The sequence below is a fragment of the Haliotis asinina genome, chromosome 16 (genome assembly GCF_037392515.1).
Source record: "Haliotis asinina isolate JCU_RB_2024 chromosome 16, JCU_Hal_asi_v2, whole genome shotgun sequence".
NCBI lineage: Eukaryota > Metazoa > Mollusca > Gastropoda > Lepetellida > Haliotidae > Haliotis > Haliotis asinina.
Window position 1 is genome coordinate 13,785,025 of NC_090295.1, and position 13,903 is coordinate 13,798,927.

Consider the following 13,903-nt stretch of genomic DNA (forward strand, 5'->3'; position numbering starts at 1 on the left):
CACGGATGCAGCAACGTTTTTAGCACTTTATTTTGGAAACGGATGTTTTGACCAAATGCCTTCACTTTGCGTTTTAATGACCATCCTCTTTATATCATCACTTCAACTGAGAAATGAGGGTCCCCTGCCATTTCCTCCTACGGCTTTTACCTACTTTGTGGTATAATATCACTATCCACAAGTGTTTTGGTGTTCGCTATGAGTGAAAGGAATATATGTCATGGTATAACGTTTCATCAAAATGTCCTAGTCGTTGGTAGGTCCCTGTAGCGCAGGGGATAGCGCGCTGGACTTCTAATCCAGAGGCCATGGGTTCGAATCCCACCAGGGATGCAGCAACGTTTTTAGCACTTTATTTTGGAAACAGATTTTTTGACCAAATGCCTTCACTTTGTGTTTTAATGACCATCCTCTTCATATCATCACTGACACTGACAAATGAGGGTCCCCTGCCATTTCCTCCTACGGCCTTTACCTACTTTGTGGTATAATATCACTATCCACAAGTGTTTTGGTGTTCGCTATGAGTGAAAGGAATATATGGCATGGTAGAACGTTTCATCAAAATGTCCTGGTCGTTGGTAGGTCCCTGTAGCGCAGGGAATAGCGCGCTGGACTTCTAATCCAGACGCCGTGGGTTCGAATCCCACCAGGGATGCAGCAACGTTTTTAGCACTTTACTTTGGAAACGGATTTTTTGACCAAATGCCTTCACTTTGTGTTTTAATGACCATCCTCTTCATATCATCACTTAAACTGACAAATGAGGGTCCCCTGCCATTTCCTCCTACGGCCTTTACCTACTTTGTGGTATAATATCACTATCCACAGGTGTTTTGGTGTTCGCTATGAGTGAAAGGAATATATGCCATGGAAGACCGTTTCATCAAAATGTCCTGGTCGTTGGTAGGTCCCTGTAGCGCAGGGGATAGCGCGCTGGACTTCTAATCCAGAGGCCGTGGGTTCGAATCCCACCAGGGATGCAGCAACTTTTTTGGCACTTTATTTTGGAAACGGATTTTTTGACCAAATGCCTTCACTTTGTGTTTTAATGACCATCCTCTTCATATCATCACTTAAACTGACAAATGAGGGTCCCCTGCCATTTCCTCCTACGGCCTTTTACCTATTATGTGGTATAATATCACTATCCACAAGTGTTTTGGTGTTCGCTATGAGTGAAAGGAATATATGACATGGTAGAACGTTTCATCAAAATGTCCTGGTCGTTGGTAGGTCCCTGTAGCGCAGGGCATAGCGCGCTGGACTTCTAATCCAGAGGCCGTGGGTTCGAGTCCCACCAGGGATGCAGCAACGTTTCTAGCACTTTATTTTGGAAACGGATTTTTTGACCAAATGCCTTCACTTTGTGTTTTAATGACCATCCTCTTCATATCATCACTTAAACTGACAAATGAGGGTCCCCTGCCATTTCCTCCTACGGCCTTTACCTACTTTGTGGTATAATATCACTATCCACAAGTGTTTTGGTGTTCGCTATGAGTGAAAGGAATATATGTCATGGTAGAACGTTTCATCAAAATGTCCTAGTCGTTGTTAGGTCCCTGTAGCGCAGGGGATAGCGCGCTGGACTTCTAATCCAGAGGCCATGGGTTCGAATCCCACCAGGGATGCAGCAACGTTTTTAGCACTTTACTTTGGAAACGGATTTTTTGACCAAATGCCTTCACTTTGTGTTTTAATGACCATCCTCTTCATATCATCACTTAAACTGACAAATGAGGGTCCCCTGCCATTTCCTCCTACGGCCTTTACCTACTTTGTGGTATAATATCACTATCCACAGGTGTTTTGGTGTTCGCTATGAGTGAAAGGAATATATGCCATGGAAGACCGTTTCATCAAAATGTCCTGGTCGTTGGTAGGTCCCTGTAGCGCAGGGGATAGCGCGCTGGACTTCTAATCCAGAGGCCGTGGGTTCGAATCCCACCAGGGATGCAGCAACTTTTTTGGCACTTTATTTTGGAAACGGATTTTTTGACCAAATGCCTTCACTTTGTGTTTTAATGACCATCCTCTTCATATCATCACTTAAACTGACAAATGAGGGTCCCCTGCCATTTCCTCCTACGGCCTTTTACCTATTATGTGGTATAATATCACTATCCACAAGTGTTTTGGTGTTCGCTATGAGTGAAAGGAATATATGACATGGTAGAACGTTTCATCAAAATGTCCTGGTCGTTGGTAGGTCCCTGTAGCGCAGGGCATAGCGCGCTGGACTTCTAATCCAGAGGCCGTGGGTTCGAGTCCCACCAGGGATGCAGCAACGTTTCTAGCACTTTATTTTGGAAACGGATTTTTTGACCAAATGCCTTCACTTTGTGTTTTAATGACCATCCTCTTCATATCATCACTTAAACTGACAAATGAGGGTCCCCTGCCATTTCCTCCTACGGCCTTTACCTACTTTGTGGTATAATATCACTATCCACAAGTGTTTTGGTGTTCGCTATGAGTGAAAGGAATATATGTCATGGTAGAACGTTTCATCAAAATGTCCTAGTCGTTGTTAGGTCCCTGTAGCGCAGGGGATAGCGCGCTGGACTTCTAATCCAGAGGCCATGGGTTCGAATCCCACCAGGGATGCAGCAACGTTTTTAGCACTTTATTTTGGAAACAGATTTTTTGACCAAATGCCTTCACTTTGTGTTTTAATGACCATCCTCTTCATATCATCACTTAAACTGACAAATGTGGGTCCCCTGCCATTTCCTCCTACGGCCTTTTACCTATTTTGTGGTATAATATCACTATCCACAAGTGTTTTGGTGTTCGCTATGAGTGAAAGGAATATATGACATGGTAGAACGTTTCATCAAAATGTCCTGGTCGTTGGTAGGTTCCTGTAGCGCAGGGGATAGCGCGCTGGACTTCTAATCCAGACACAGTGGGTTCGAATCCCACCAGGGATGCAGCAACGTTTTTAGCACTTTATTTTGGAAACGGACTTTTTGACCAAATGCCTTCACTTTGTGTTTTAATGACTATCCTCTTCATATCATCACTTAAGCTGACAAATGAGGGTCCCCTGCCATTTCCTCCTACGGCCTTTTACCTACTTTGTGGTATAATATCACTATCCACAAGTGTTTTGGTGTTCGCTATGAGTGAAAGGAATATATGGCATGGTAGAACGTTTCATCAAAATGTCCTGGTCGTTGGTAGGTCCCTGTAGCGCAGGGCATAGCGCGCTGGACTTCTAATCCAGAGGCCGTGGGTTCGAGTCCCACCAGGGATGCAGCAACGTTTTTAGCACTTTATTTTGGAAACGGATGTTTTGACCAAATGCCTTCACTTTGCGTTTTAATGACCATCCTCTTTATATCATCACTTCAACTGAGAAATGAGGGTCCCCTGCCATTTCCTCCTACGGCTTTTACCTACTTTGTGGTATAATATCACTATCCACAAGTGTTTTGGTGTTCGCTATGAGTGAAAGGAATATATGTCATGGTATAACGTTTCATCAAAATGTCCTAGTCGTTGGTAGGTCCCTGTAGCGCAGGGGATAGCGCGCTGGACTTCTAATCCAGAGGCCATGGGTTCGAATCCCACCAGGGATGCAGCAACGTTTTTAGCACTTTATTTTGGAAACAGATTTTTTGACCAAATGCCTTCACTTTGTGTTTTAATGACCATCCTCTTCATATCATCACTGACACTGACAAATGAGGGTCCCCTGCCATTTCCTCCTACGGCCTTTACCTACTTTGTGGTATAATATCACTATCCACAAGTGTTTTGGTGTTCGCTATGAGTGAAAGGAATATATGGCATGGTAGAACGTTTCATCAAAATGTCCTGGTCGTTGGTAGGTCCCTGTAGCGCAGGGAATAGCGCGCTGGACTTCTAATCCAGAGGCCGTGGGTTCGAATCCCACCAGGGATGCAGCAACGTTTTTAGCACTTTACTTTGGAAACGGATTTTTTGACCAAATGCCTTCACTTTGTGTTTTAATGACCATCCTCTTCATATCATCACTTAAACTGACAAATGTGGGTCCCCTGCCATTTCCTCCTACGGCCTTTACCTACTTTGTGGTATAATATCACTATCCACAGGTGTTTTGGTGTTCGCTATGAGTGAAAGGAATATATGGCATGGAAGACCGTTTCATCAAAATGTCCTGGTCGTTGGTAGGTCCCTGTAGCGCAGGGGATAGCGCGCTGGACTTCTAATCCAGAGGCCGTGGGTTCGAATCCCACCAGGGATGCAGCAACTTTTTTGGCACTTTATTTTGGAAACGGATTTTTTGACCAAATGCCTTCACTTTGTGTTTTAATGACCATCCTCTTCATATCATCACTTAAACTGACAAATGAGGGTCCCCTGCCATTTCCTCCTACGGCCTTTTACCTATTATGTGGTATAATATCACTATCCACAAGTGTTTTGGTGTTCGCTATGAGTGAAAGGAATATATGACATGGTAGAACGTTTCATCAAAATGTCCTGGTCGTTGGTAGGTCCCTGTAGCGCAGGGCATAGCGCGCTGGACTTCTAATCCAGAGGCCGTGGGTTCGAGTCCCACCAGGGATGCAGCAACGTTTCTAGCACTTTATTTTGGAAACGGATTTTTTGACCAAATGCCTTCACTTTGTGTTTTAATGACCATCCTCTTCATATCATCACTTAAACTGACAAATGAGGGTCCCCTGCCATTTCCTCCTACGGCCTTTACCTACTTTGTGGTATAATGTCACTATCCACAAGTGTTTTGGTGTTCGCTATGAGTGAAAGGAATATATGTCATGGTAGAACGTTTCATCAAAATGTCCTGGTCGTTGGTAGGTCCCTGTAGCGCAGGGCATAGCGCGCTGGACTTCTAATCCAGAGGCCGTGGGTTCGAATCTCACCAGGGATGCAGCAACGTTTTTAGCACTTTATTTTGGAAACGGATTTTTTGACCAAATGCCTTCACTTTGTGTTTTAATGACCATCCTCTTTATATCATCACTGACACTGACAAATGAGGGTCCCCTGCCATTTCCTCCTACGGCCTTTACCTACTTTGTGGCATAATATCACTATCCACAAGTGTTTTGGTGTTCGCTATGAGTGACAGGAATATATGGCATGGTAGAACGTTTCATCAAAATGTCCTGGTCGTTGGTAGGTCCCTGTAGCGCAGGGGATAGCGCGCTGGACTTCTAATCCAGAGGCCGTGGGTTCGAATCCCACCAGGGATGCAGCAACGTTTTTAGCACTTTATTTTGGAAACGGATTTTTTGACCAAATGCCTTCACTTTGTGTTTTAATGACCATCCTCTTTATATCATCACTGACACTGACAAATGAGGGTCCCCTGCCATTTCCTCCTACGGCCTCTACCTACATTGTGGTATAATATCACTATCCACAAGTGTTTTGGTGTTCACTATGAGTGAAAGGAATATATGTCATGGTAGAACGTTTCATCAAAATGTCCTAGTCGTTGTTAGGTCCCTGTAGCGCAGGGGATAGCGCGCTGGACTTCTAATCCAGAGGCCATGGGTTCGAATCCCACCAGGGATGCAGCAACGTTTTTAGCACTTTATTTTGGAAACAGATTTTTTGACCAAATGCCTTCACTTTGTGTTTTAATGACCATCCTCTTCATATCATCACTTAAACTGACAAATGTGGGTCCCCTGCCATTTCCTCCTACGGCCTTTTACCTATTTTGTGGTATAATATCACTATCCACAAGTGTTTTGGTGTTCGCTATGAGTGAAAGGAATATATGACATGGTAGAACGTTTCATCAAAATGTCCTGGTCGTTGGTAGGTTCCTGTAGCGCAGGGGATAGCGCGCTGGACTTCTAATCCAGACACAGTGGGTTCGAATCCCACCAGGGATGCAGCAACGTTTTTAGCACTTTATTTTGGAAACGGATTTTTTGACCAAATGCCTTCACTTTGTGTTTTAATGACCATCCTCTTTATATCATCACTGACACTGACAAATGAGGGTCCCCTGCCATTTCCTCCTACGGCCTCTACCTACATTGTGGTATAATATCACTATCCACAAGTGTTTTGGTGTTCACTATGAGTGAAAGGAATATATGTCATGGTAGAACGTTTCATCAAAATGTCCTGGTCGTTGGTAGGTCCCTGTAGCGCAGAGGATAGCGCGCTGGACTTCTAATCCAGAGGCCGTGGGTTCGAATCCCACCAGGGATGCAGCAACGTTTTTAGCACTTTGTTTTGGAAACGGATTTTTTGACCAAATGCCTTCACTTTGTGTTTTAATGACCATCCTCTTTATATCATCACTGACACTGACAAATGAGGGTCCCCTGCCATTTCCTCCTACGGCCTCTACCTACATTGTGGTATAATATCACTATCCACAAGTGTTTTGGTGTTCGCTATGAGTGAAAGGAATATATGTCATGGAAGAACTTTTCATCAAAATGTCCTGGTCGTTGGTAGGTCCCTGTAGCGCAGGGGATAGTGCGCTGGACTTCTAATCCAGAGGCCGTGGGTTCGAATCCCACCAGGGATGCAGCAACGTTTTTAGCACTTTATTTTGGAAACGGATTTTTTGACCAAATGCCTTCACTTTGTGTTTTAATGACCATCCTCTTTATATCATCACTGACACTGACAAATGAGGGTCCCCTGCCATTTCCTCCTACGGCCTCTACCTACACTGTGGTATAATATCACTATCCACAAGTGTTTTGGTGTTCACTATGAGTGACAGGAATATATGGCATGGTAGAACGTTTCATCAAAATGTCCTGGTCGTTGGTAGGTCCCTGTAGCGCAGGGGATAGCGCGCTGGACTTCTAATCCAGAGGCCGTGGGTTCGAATCCCACCAGGGATGCAGCAACGTTTTTAGCACTTTATTTTGGAAACGGATTTTTTGACCAAATGCCTTCACTTTGTGTTTTAATGACCATCCTCTTTATATCATCACTGACACTGACAAATGAGGGTCCCCTGCCATTTCCTCCTACGGCCTTTACCTACTTTGTGGTATAATATCAGTATCCACAAGTGTTTTGGTGTTCACTATGAGTGAAAGGAATATATGGCATGGTAGAACGTTTCATCAAAATGTCCTGGTCGTTGGTAGGTCCCTGTAGAGAAGAGGATAGCGCGCTGGACTTCTAATCCAGAGGCCGTGGGTTCGAATCCCACCAGGGATTCAGCAACGTTTTTAGCACTTTATTTTGGAAACGGATTTTTTGACCAAATGCCTTCACTCTGTGTTTTAATGACCATCCTCTTTATGTCATCACTGACACTGACAAATGATGGTCCCCTGCCATTTCCTCCTACGGCCTTTACCTACTTTGTGGTATAATATCACTATCCACAAGTGTTTTGGTGTTCGCTATGAGTGACAGGAATATATGGCATGGTAGAACGTTTCATCAAAATGTCCTGGTCGTTGGTAGGTCCCTGTAGCGCAGAGGATAGCGCGCTGGACTTTTAATCCAGAGGCCGTGGGTTCGAATCCCACCAGGGATGCAGCAACGTTTTTAGCACTTTGTTTTGGAAACGGATTTTTTGACCAAATGCCTTCACTTTGTGTTTTAATGACCATCCTCTTTATATCATCACTGACACTGACAAATGATGGTCCCCTGCCATTTCCTCCTACGGCCTCTACCTACATTCTGGTATAACATCAGTGTCCACAAGTGTTTTGGTGTTCACTATGAGTGAAAGGAATATATGGCATGGTAGAACGTTTCATCAAAATGTCCTGGTCGTTGGTAGGTCCCTGTAGCGCAGGGGATAGCGCGCTGGACTTCTAATCCAGAGGCCGTGGGTTCGAATCCCACCAGGGATGCAGCAACGTTTTTAGCACTTTATTTTGGAAACGGACTTTTCGACCAAATGCCTTCACTTTACGTTTTAATGACCATCCTATTTATATCATCACTTAAACTGACAAATGAGGGTCCCCTGCCATTTCCTCCTACGGCTTTTACCTACTTTGTGGTATAATATCACTATCCACAAGTGTTTTGGTGTTCGCTATGAGTGAAAGGAATATATGTCATGGAAGAACTTTTCATCAAAATGTCCTGGTCGTTGGTAGGTCCCTGTAGCGCAGGGGATAGTGCGCTGGACTTCTAATCCAGAGGCCGTGGGTTCGAATCCCACCAGGGATGCAGCAACGTTTTTAGCACTTTATTTTGGAAACGGATTTTTTGACCAAATGCCTTCACTTTGTGTTTTAATGACCATCCTCTTTATATCATCACTGACACTGACAAATGAGGGTCCCCTGCCATTTCCTCCTACGGCCTCTACCTACATTGTGGTATAATATCACTATCCACAAGTGTTTTGGTGTTCACTATGAGTGACAGGAATATATGGCATGGTAGAACGTTTCATCAAAATGTCCTGGTCGTTGGTAGGTCCCTGTAGCGCAGGGGATAGCGCGCTGGACTTCTAATCCAGAGGCCGTGGGTTCGAATCCCACCAGGGATGCAGCAACGTTTTTAGCACTTTATTTTGGAAACGGATTTTTTGACCAAATGCCTTCACTTTGTGTTTTAATGACCATCCTCTTTATATCATCACTGACACTGACAAATGAGGGTCCCCTGCCATTTCCTCCTACGGCCTTTACCTACTTTGTGGTATAATATCAGTATCCACAAGTGTTTTGGTGTTCACTATGAGTGAAAGGAATATATGGCATGGTAGAACGTTTCATCAAAATGTCCTGGTCGTTGGTAGGTCCCTGTAGAGAAGAGGATAGCGCGCTGGACTTCTAATCCAGAGGCCGTGGGTTCGAATCCCACCAGGGATGCAGCAACGTTTTTAGCACTTTATTTTGGAAACGGATTTTTTGACCAAATGCCTTCACTCTGTGTTTTAATGACCATCCTCTTTATGTCATCACTGACACTGACAAATGATGGTCCCCTGCCATTTCCTCCTACGGCCTTTACCTACTTTGTGGTATAATATCACTATCCACAAGTGTTTTGGTGTTCGCTATGAGTGACAGGAATATATGGCATGGTAGAACGTTTCATCAAAATGTCCTGGTCGTTGGTAGGTCCCTGTAGCGCAGGGGATAGCGCGCTGGCCTTCTAATCCAGAGGCCGTGGGTTCGAATCCCACCAGGGATGCAGCAACGTTTTTAGCACTTTATTTTGGAAACGGATTTTTTGACCAAATGCCTTCACTTTACGTTTTAATGACCATCCTATTTATATCATCACTTAAACTGACAAATGAGGGTCCCCTGCCATTTCCTCCTACGGCCTTTACCTACTTTGTGGTATAATATCAGTATCCACCAGTGTTTTGGTGTTCACTATGAGTGAAAGGAATATATGGCATGGTAGAACGTTTCATCAAAATGTCCTGGTCGTTGGTAGGTCCCTGTAGAGAAGAGGATAGCGCGCTGGACTTCTAATCCAGAGGCCGTGGGTTCGAATCCCACCAGGGATGCAGCAACGTTTTTAGCACTTTATTTTGGAAACGGATTTTTTGACCAAATGCCTTCACTTTGTGTTTTAATGACCATCCTCTTTATATCATCACTGACACTGACAAATGATGGTCCCCTGCCATTTCCTCCTACGGCCTTTACCTACTTTGTGGTATAATATCACTATCCACAAGTGTTTTGGTGTTCGCTATGAGTGACAGGAATATATGGCATGGTAGAACGTTTCATCAAAATGTCCTGGTCGTTGGTAGGTCCCTGTAGCGCAGGGGATAGCGCGCTGGCCTTCTAATCCAGAGGCCGTGGGTTCGAATCCCACCAGGGATGCAGCAACGTTTTTAGCACTTTGTTTTGGAAACGGATTTTTTGACCAAATGCCTTCACTTTGTGTTTTAATGACCATCCTCTTTATGTCATCACTGACACTGACAAATGATGGTCCCCTGCCATTTCCTCCTACGGCCTTTACCTACTTTGTGGTATAATATCACTATCCACAAGTGTTTTGGTGTTCGCTATGAGTGACAGGAATATATGGCATGGTAGAACGTTTCATCAAAATGTCCTGGTCGTTGGTAGGTCCCTGTAGCGCAGGGGATAGCGCCCTGGCCTTCTAATCCAGAGGCCGTGGGTTCGAATCCCACCAGGGATGCAGCAACGTTTTTAGCACTTTATTTTGGAAACGGATTTTTTGACCAAATGCCTTCACTTTGTGTTTTAATGACCATCCTCTTTATATCATCACTGACACTGACAAATGAGGGTCCCCTGCCATTTCCTCCTACGGCCTTTACCTACTTTGTGGTATAATATCAGTATCCACAAGTGTTTTGGTGTTCACTATGAGTGAAAGGAATATATGGCATGGTAGAACGTTTCATCAAAATGTCCTGGTCGTTGGTAGGTCCCTGTAGAGAAGAGGATAGCGCGCTGGACTTCTAATCCAGAGGCCGTGGGTTCGAATCCCACCAGGGATGCAGCAACGTTTTTAGCACTTTATTTTGGAAACGGATTTTTTGACCAAATGCCTTCACTCTGTGTTTTAATGACCATCCTCTTTATGTCATCACTGACACTGACAAATGATGGTCCCCTGCCATTTCCTCCTACGGCCTTTACCTACTTTGTGGTATAATATCACTATCCACAAGTGTTTTGGTGTTCGCTATGAGTGACAGGAATATATGGCATGGTAGAACGTTTCATCAAAATGTCCTGGTCGTTGGTAGGTCCCTGTAGCGCAGGGGATAGCGCGCTGGCCTTCTAATCCAGAGGCCGTGGGTTCGAATCCCACCAGGGATGCAGCAACGTTTTTAGCACTTTATTTTGGAAACGGATTTTTTGACCAAATGCCTTCACTTTACGTTTTAATGACCATCCTATTTATATCATCACTTAAACTGACAAATGAGGGTCCCCTGCCATTTCCTCCTACGGCCTTTACCTACTTTGTGGTATAATATCAGTATCCACCAGTGTTTTGGTGTTCACTATGAGTGAAAGGAATATATGGCATGGTAGAACGTTTCATCAAAATGTCCTGGTCGTTGGTAGGTCCCTGTAGAGAAGAGGATAGCGCGCTGGACTTCTAATCCAGAGGCCGTGGGTTCGAATCCCACCAGGGATGCAGCAACGTTTTTAGCACTTTATTTTGGAAACGGATTTTTTGACCAAATGCCTTCACTTTGTGTTTTAATGACCATCCTCTTTATATCATCACTGACACTGACAAATGATGGTCCCCTGCCATTTCCTCCTACGGCCTTTACCTACTTTGTGGTATAATATCACTATCCACAAGTGTTTTGGTGTTCGCTATGAGTGACAGGAATATATGGCATGGTAGAACGTTTCATCAAAATGTCCTGGTCGTTGGTAGGTCCCTGTAGCGCAGGGGATAGCGCGCTGGCCTTCTAATCCAGAGGCCGTGGGTTCGAATCCCACCAGGGATGCAGCAACGTTTTTAGCACTTTGTTTTGGAAACGGATTTTTTGACCAAATGCCTTCACTTTGTGTTTTAATGACCATCCTCTTTATGTCATCACTGACACTGACAAATGATGGTCCCCTGCCATTTCCTCCTACGGCCTTTACCTACTTTGTGGTATAATATCACTATCCACAAGTGTTTTGGTGTTCGCTATGAGTGACAGGAATATATGGCATGGTAGAACGTTTCATCAAAATGTCCTGGTCGTTGGTAGGTCCCTGTAGCGCAGGGGATAGCGCCCTGGCCTTCTAATCCAGAGGCCGTGGGTTCGAATCCCACCAGGGATGCAGCAACGTTTTTAGCACTTTATTTTGGAAACGGATTTTTTGACCAAATGCCTTCACTTTGTGTTTTAATGACCATCCTCTTTATATCATCACTGACACTGACAAATGAGGGTCCCCTGCCATTTCCTCCTACGGCCTTTACCTACTTTGTGGTATAATATCAGTATCCACAAGTGTTTTGGTGTTCACTATGAGTGAAAGGAATATATGGCATGGTAGAACGTTTCATCAAAATGTCCTGGTCGTTGGTAGGTCCCTGTAGAGAAGAGGATAGCGCGCTGGACTTCTAATCCAGAGGCCGTGGGTTCGAATCCCACCAGGGATGCAGCAACGTTTTTAGCACTTTATTTTGGAAACGGATTTTTTGACCAAATGCCTTCACTCTGTGTTTTAATGACCATCCTCTTTATGTCATCACTGACACTGACAAATGATGGTCCCCTGCCATTTCCTCCTACGGCCTTTACCTACTTTGTGGTATAATATCACTATCCACAAGTGTTTTGGTGTTCGCTATGAGTGACAGGAATATATGGCATGGTAGAACGTTTCATCAAAATGTCCTGGTCGTTGGTAGGTCCCTGTAGCGCAGGGGATAGCGCGCTGGCCTTCTAATCCAGAGGCCGTGGGTTCGAATCCCACCAGGGATGCAGCAACGTTTTTAGCACTTTATTTTGGAAACGGATTTTTTGACCAAATGCCTTCACTTTACGTTTTAATGACCATCCTATTTATATCATCACTTAAACTGACAAATGAGGGTCCCCTGCCATTTCCTCCTACGGCCTTTACCTACTTTGTGGTATAATATCACTATCCACAAGTGTTTTGGTGTTCGCTATGAGTGAAAGGAATATATGGCATGGTAGAACTTTTCATCAAAATGTCCTGGTCGTTGGTAGGTCCCTGTAGCGCAGGGGATAGCGCGCTGGGACTTCTAATCCAGAGGCCGTGGGTTCGAATCCCACCAGGGATGCAGCAACGTTTTTAGCACTTTATTTTGGAAACGGATTTTTTGACCAAATGCCTTCACTTTGTGTTTTAATGACCATCCTATTTATATCATCACTTAAACTGACAAATGAGGGTCGCTTGCCATTTCCTCCTACGGCTTTTACCTACTTTGTGGTATAATATCACTATCCACAAGTATTTTGGTGTTCGCTATGAGTGAAAGGAATATATGTCATGGTAGAACTTTTCATCAAAATGTCCTGGTCGTTGGTAGGTCCCTGTAACGCAGGGGATAGCGCGCTGGACTTCTAATCCAGAGGCCGTGGGTTCGAATCCCACCAGGGATGCAGCAACGTTTTTAGCACTTTATTTTGGAAACGGATTTTTTGACCAAATGCCTTCACTTTGTGTTTTAATGACCATCCTCTTTATATCATCACTGACACTGACAAATGATGGTCCCCTGCCATTTCCTCCTACGGCCTTTACCTACTTTGTGGTATAATATCACTATCCACAAGTGTTTTGGTGTTCGCTATGAGTGACAGGAATATATGGCATGGTAGAACGTTTCATCAAAATGTCCTGGTCGTTGGTAGGTCCCTGTAGCGCAGGGGATAGCGCGCTGGCCTTCTAATCCAGAGGCCGTGGGTTCGAATCCCACCAGGGATGCAGCAACGTTTTTAGCACTTTGTTTTGGAAACGGATTTTTTGACCAAATGCCTTCACTTTGTGTTTTAATGAGCATCCTCTTTATATCATCACTGACACTGACAAATGATGGTCCCCTGCCATTTCCTCCTACGGCCTTTACCTACTTTGTGGTATAATATCACTATCCACAAGTGTTTTGGTGTTCGCTATGAGTGACAGGAATATATGGCATGGTAGAACGTTTCATCAAAATGTCCTGGTCGTTGGTAGGTCCCTGTAGCGCAGGGGATAGCGCCCTGGCCTTCTAATCCAGAGGCCGTGGGTTCGAATCCCACCAGGGATGCAGCAACGTTTTTAGCACTTTATTTTGGAAACGGATTTTTTGACCAAATGCCTTCACTTTACGTTTTAATGACCATCCTCTTTATGTCATCACTGACACTGACAAATGATGGTCCCCGGCCATTTCCTCCTACGGCTTCTACCTACTTTGTGGTATAATATCACTATCCACAAGTGTTTTGGTGTTCGCTATGAGTGAAAGGAATATATGTCATGGTAGAACTTTTCATCAAAATGTC

The 13,903-nt window shown here is 44.4% G+C and overlaps 8 non-coding genes across 8 annotated transcripts; all 8 read left to right on the top strand.

Annotated features, from left to right (window-relative positions):
* The first annotated feature begins 910 nt into the window (after positions 1–910).
* On the top strand, positions 911–983 carry Trnar-ucu (transfer RNA arginine (anticodon UCU)). Its single transcript has one exon. It is a non-coding gene; the product is annotated as a tRNA-Arg (tRNA).
* A 903-nt stretch (positions 984–1,886) lies between these two features.
* Positions 1,887–1,959, top strand: Trnar-ucu (transfer RNA arginine (anticodon UCU)). The gene has a single exon. It is a non-coding gene; the product is annotated as a tRNA-Arg (tRNA).
* A 2,205-nt stretch (positions 1,960–4,164) lies between these two features.
* Positions 4,165–4,237, top strand: Trnar-ucu (transfer RNA arginine (anticodon UCU)). Its single transcript has one exon. It is a non-coding gene; the product is annotated as a tRNA-Arg (tRNA).
* Positions 4,238–5,140: 903 nt separating this feature from the next.
* Trnar-ucu (transfer RNA arginine (anticodon UCU)) lies at positions 5,141–5,213 on the top strand. The gene has a single exon. It is a non-coding gene; the product is annotated as a tRNA-Arg (tRNA).
* A 1,553-nt stretch (positions 5,214–6,766) lies between these two features.
* Trnar-ucu (transfer RNA arginine (anticodon UCU)) lies at positions 6,767–6,839 on the top strand. Its single transcript has one exon. It is a non-coding gene; the product is annotated as a tRNA-Arg (tRNA).
* Positions 6,840–7,416: 577 nt separating this feature from the next.
* On the top strand, positions 7,417–7,489 carry Trnak-uuu (transfer RNA lysine (anticodon UUU)). The gene has a single exon. It is a non-coding gene; the product is annotated as a tRNA-Lys (tRNA).
* A 252-nt stretch (positions 7,490–7,741) lies between these two features.
* Positions 7,742–7,814, top strand: Trnar-ucu (transfer RNA arginine (anticodon UCU)). Its single transcript has one exon. It is a non-coding gene; the product is annotated as a tRNA-Arg (tRNA).
* Positions 7,815–8,391: 577 nt separating this feature from the next.
* Trnar-ucu (transfer RNA arginine (anticodon UCU)) lies at positions 8,392–8,464 on the top strand. The gene has a single exon. It is a non-coding gene; the product is annotated as a tRNA-Arg (tRNA).
* The last annotated feature ends 5,439 nt before the right edge of the window (positions 8,465–13,903 follow it).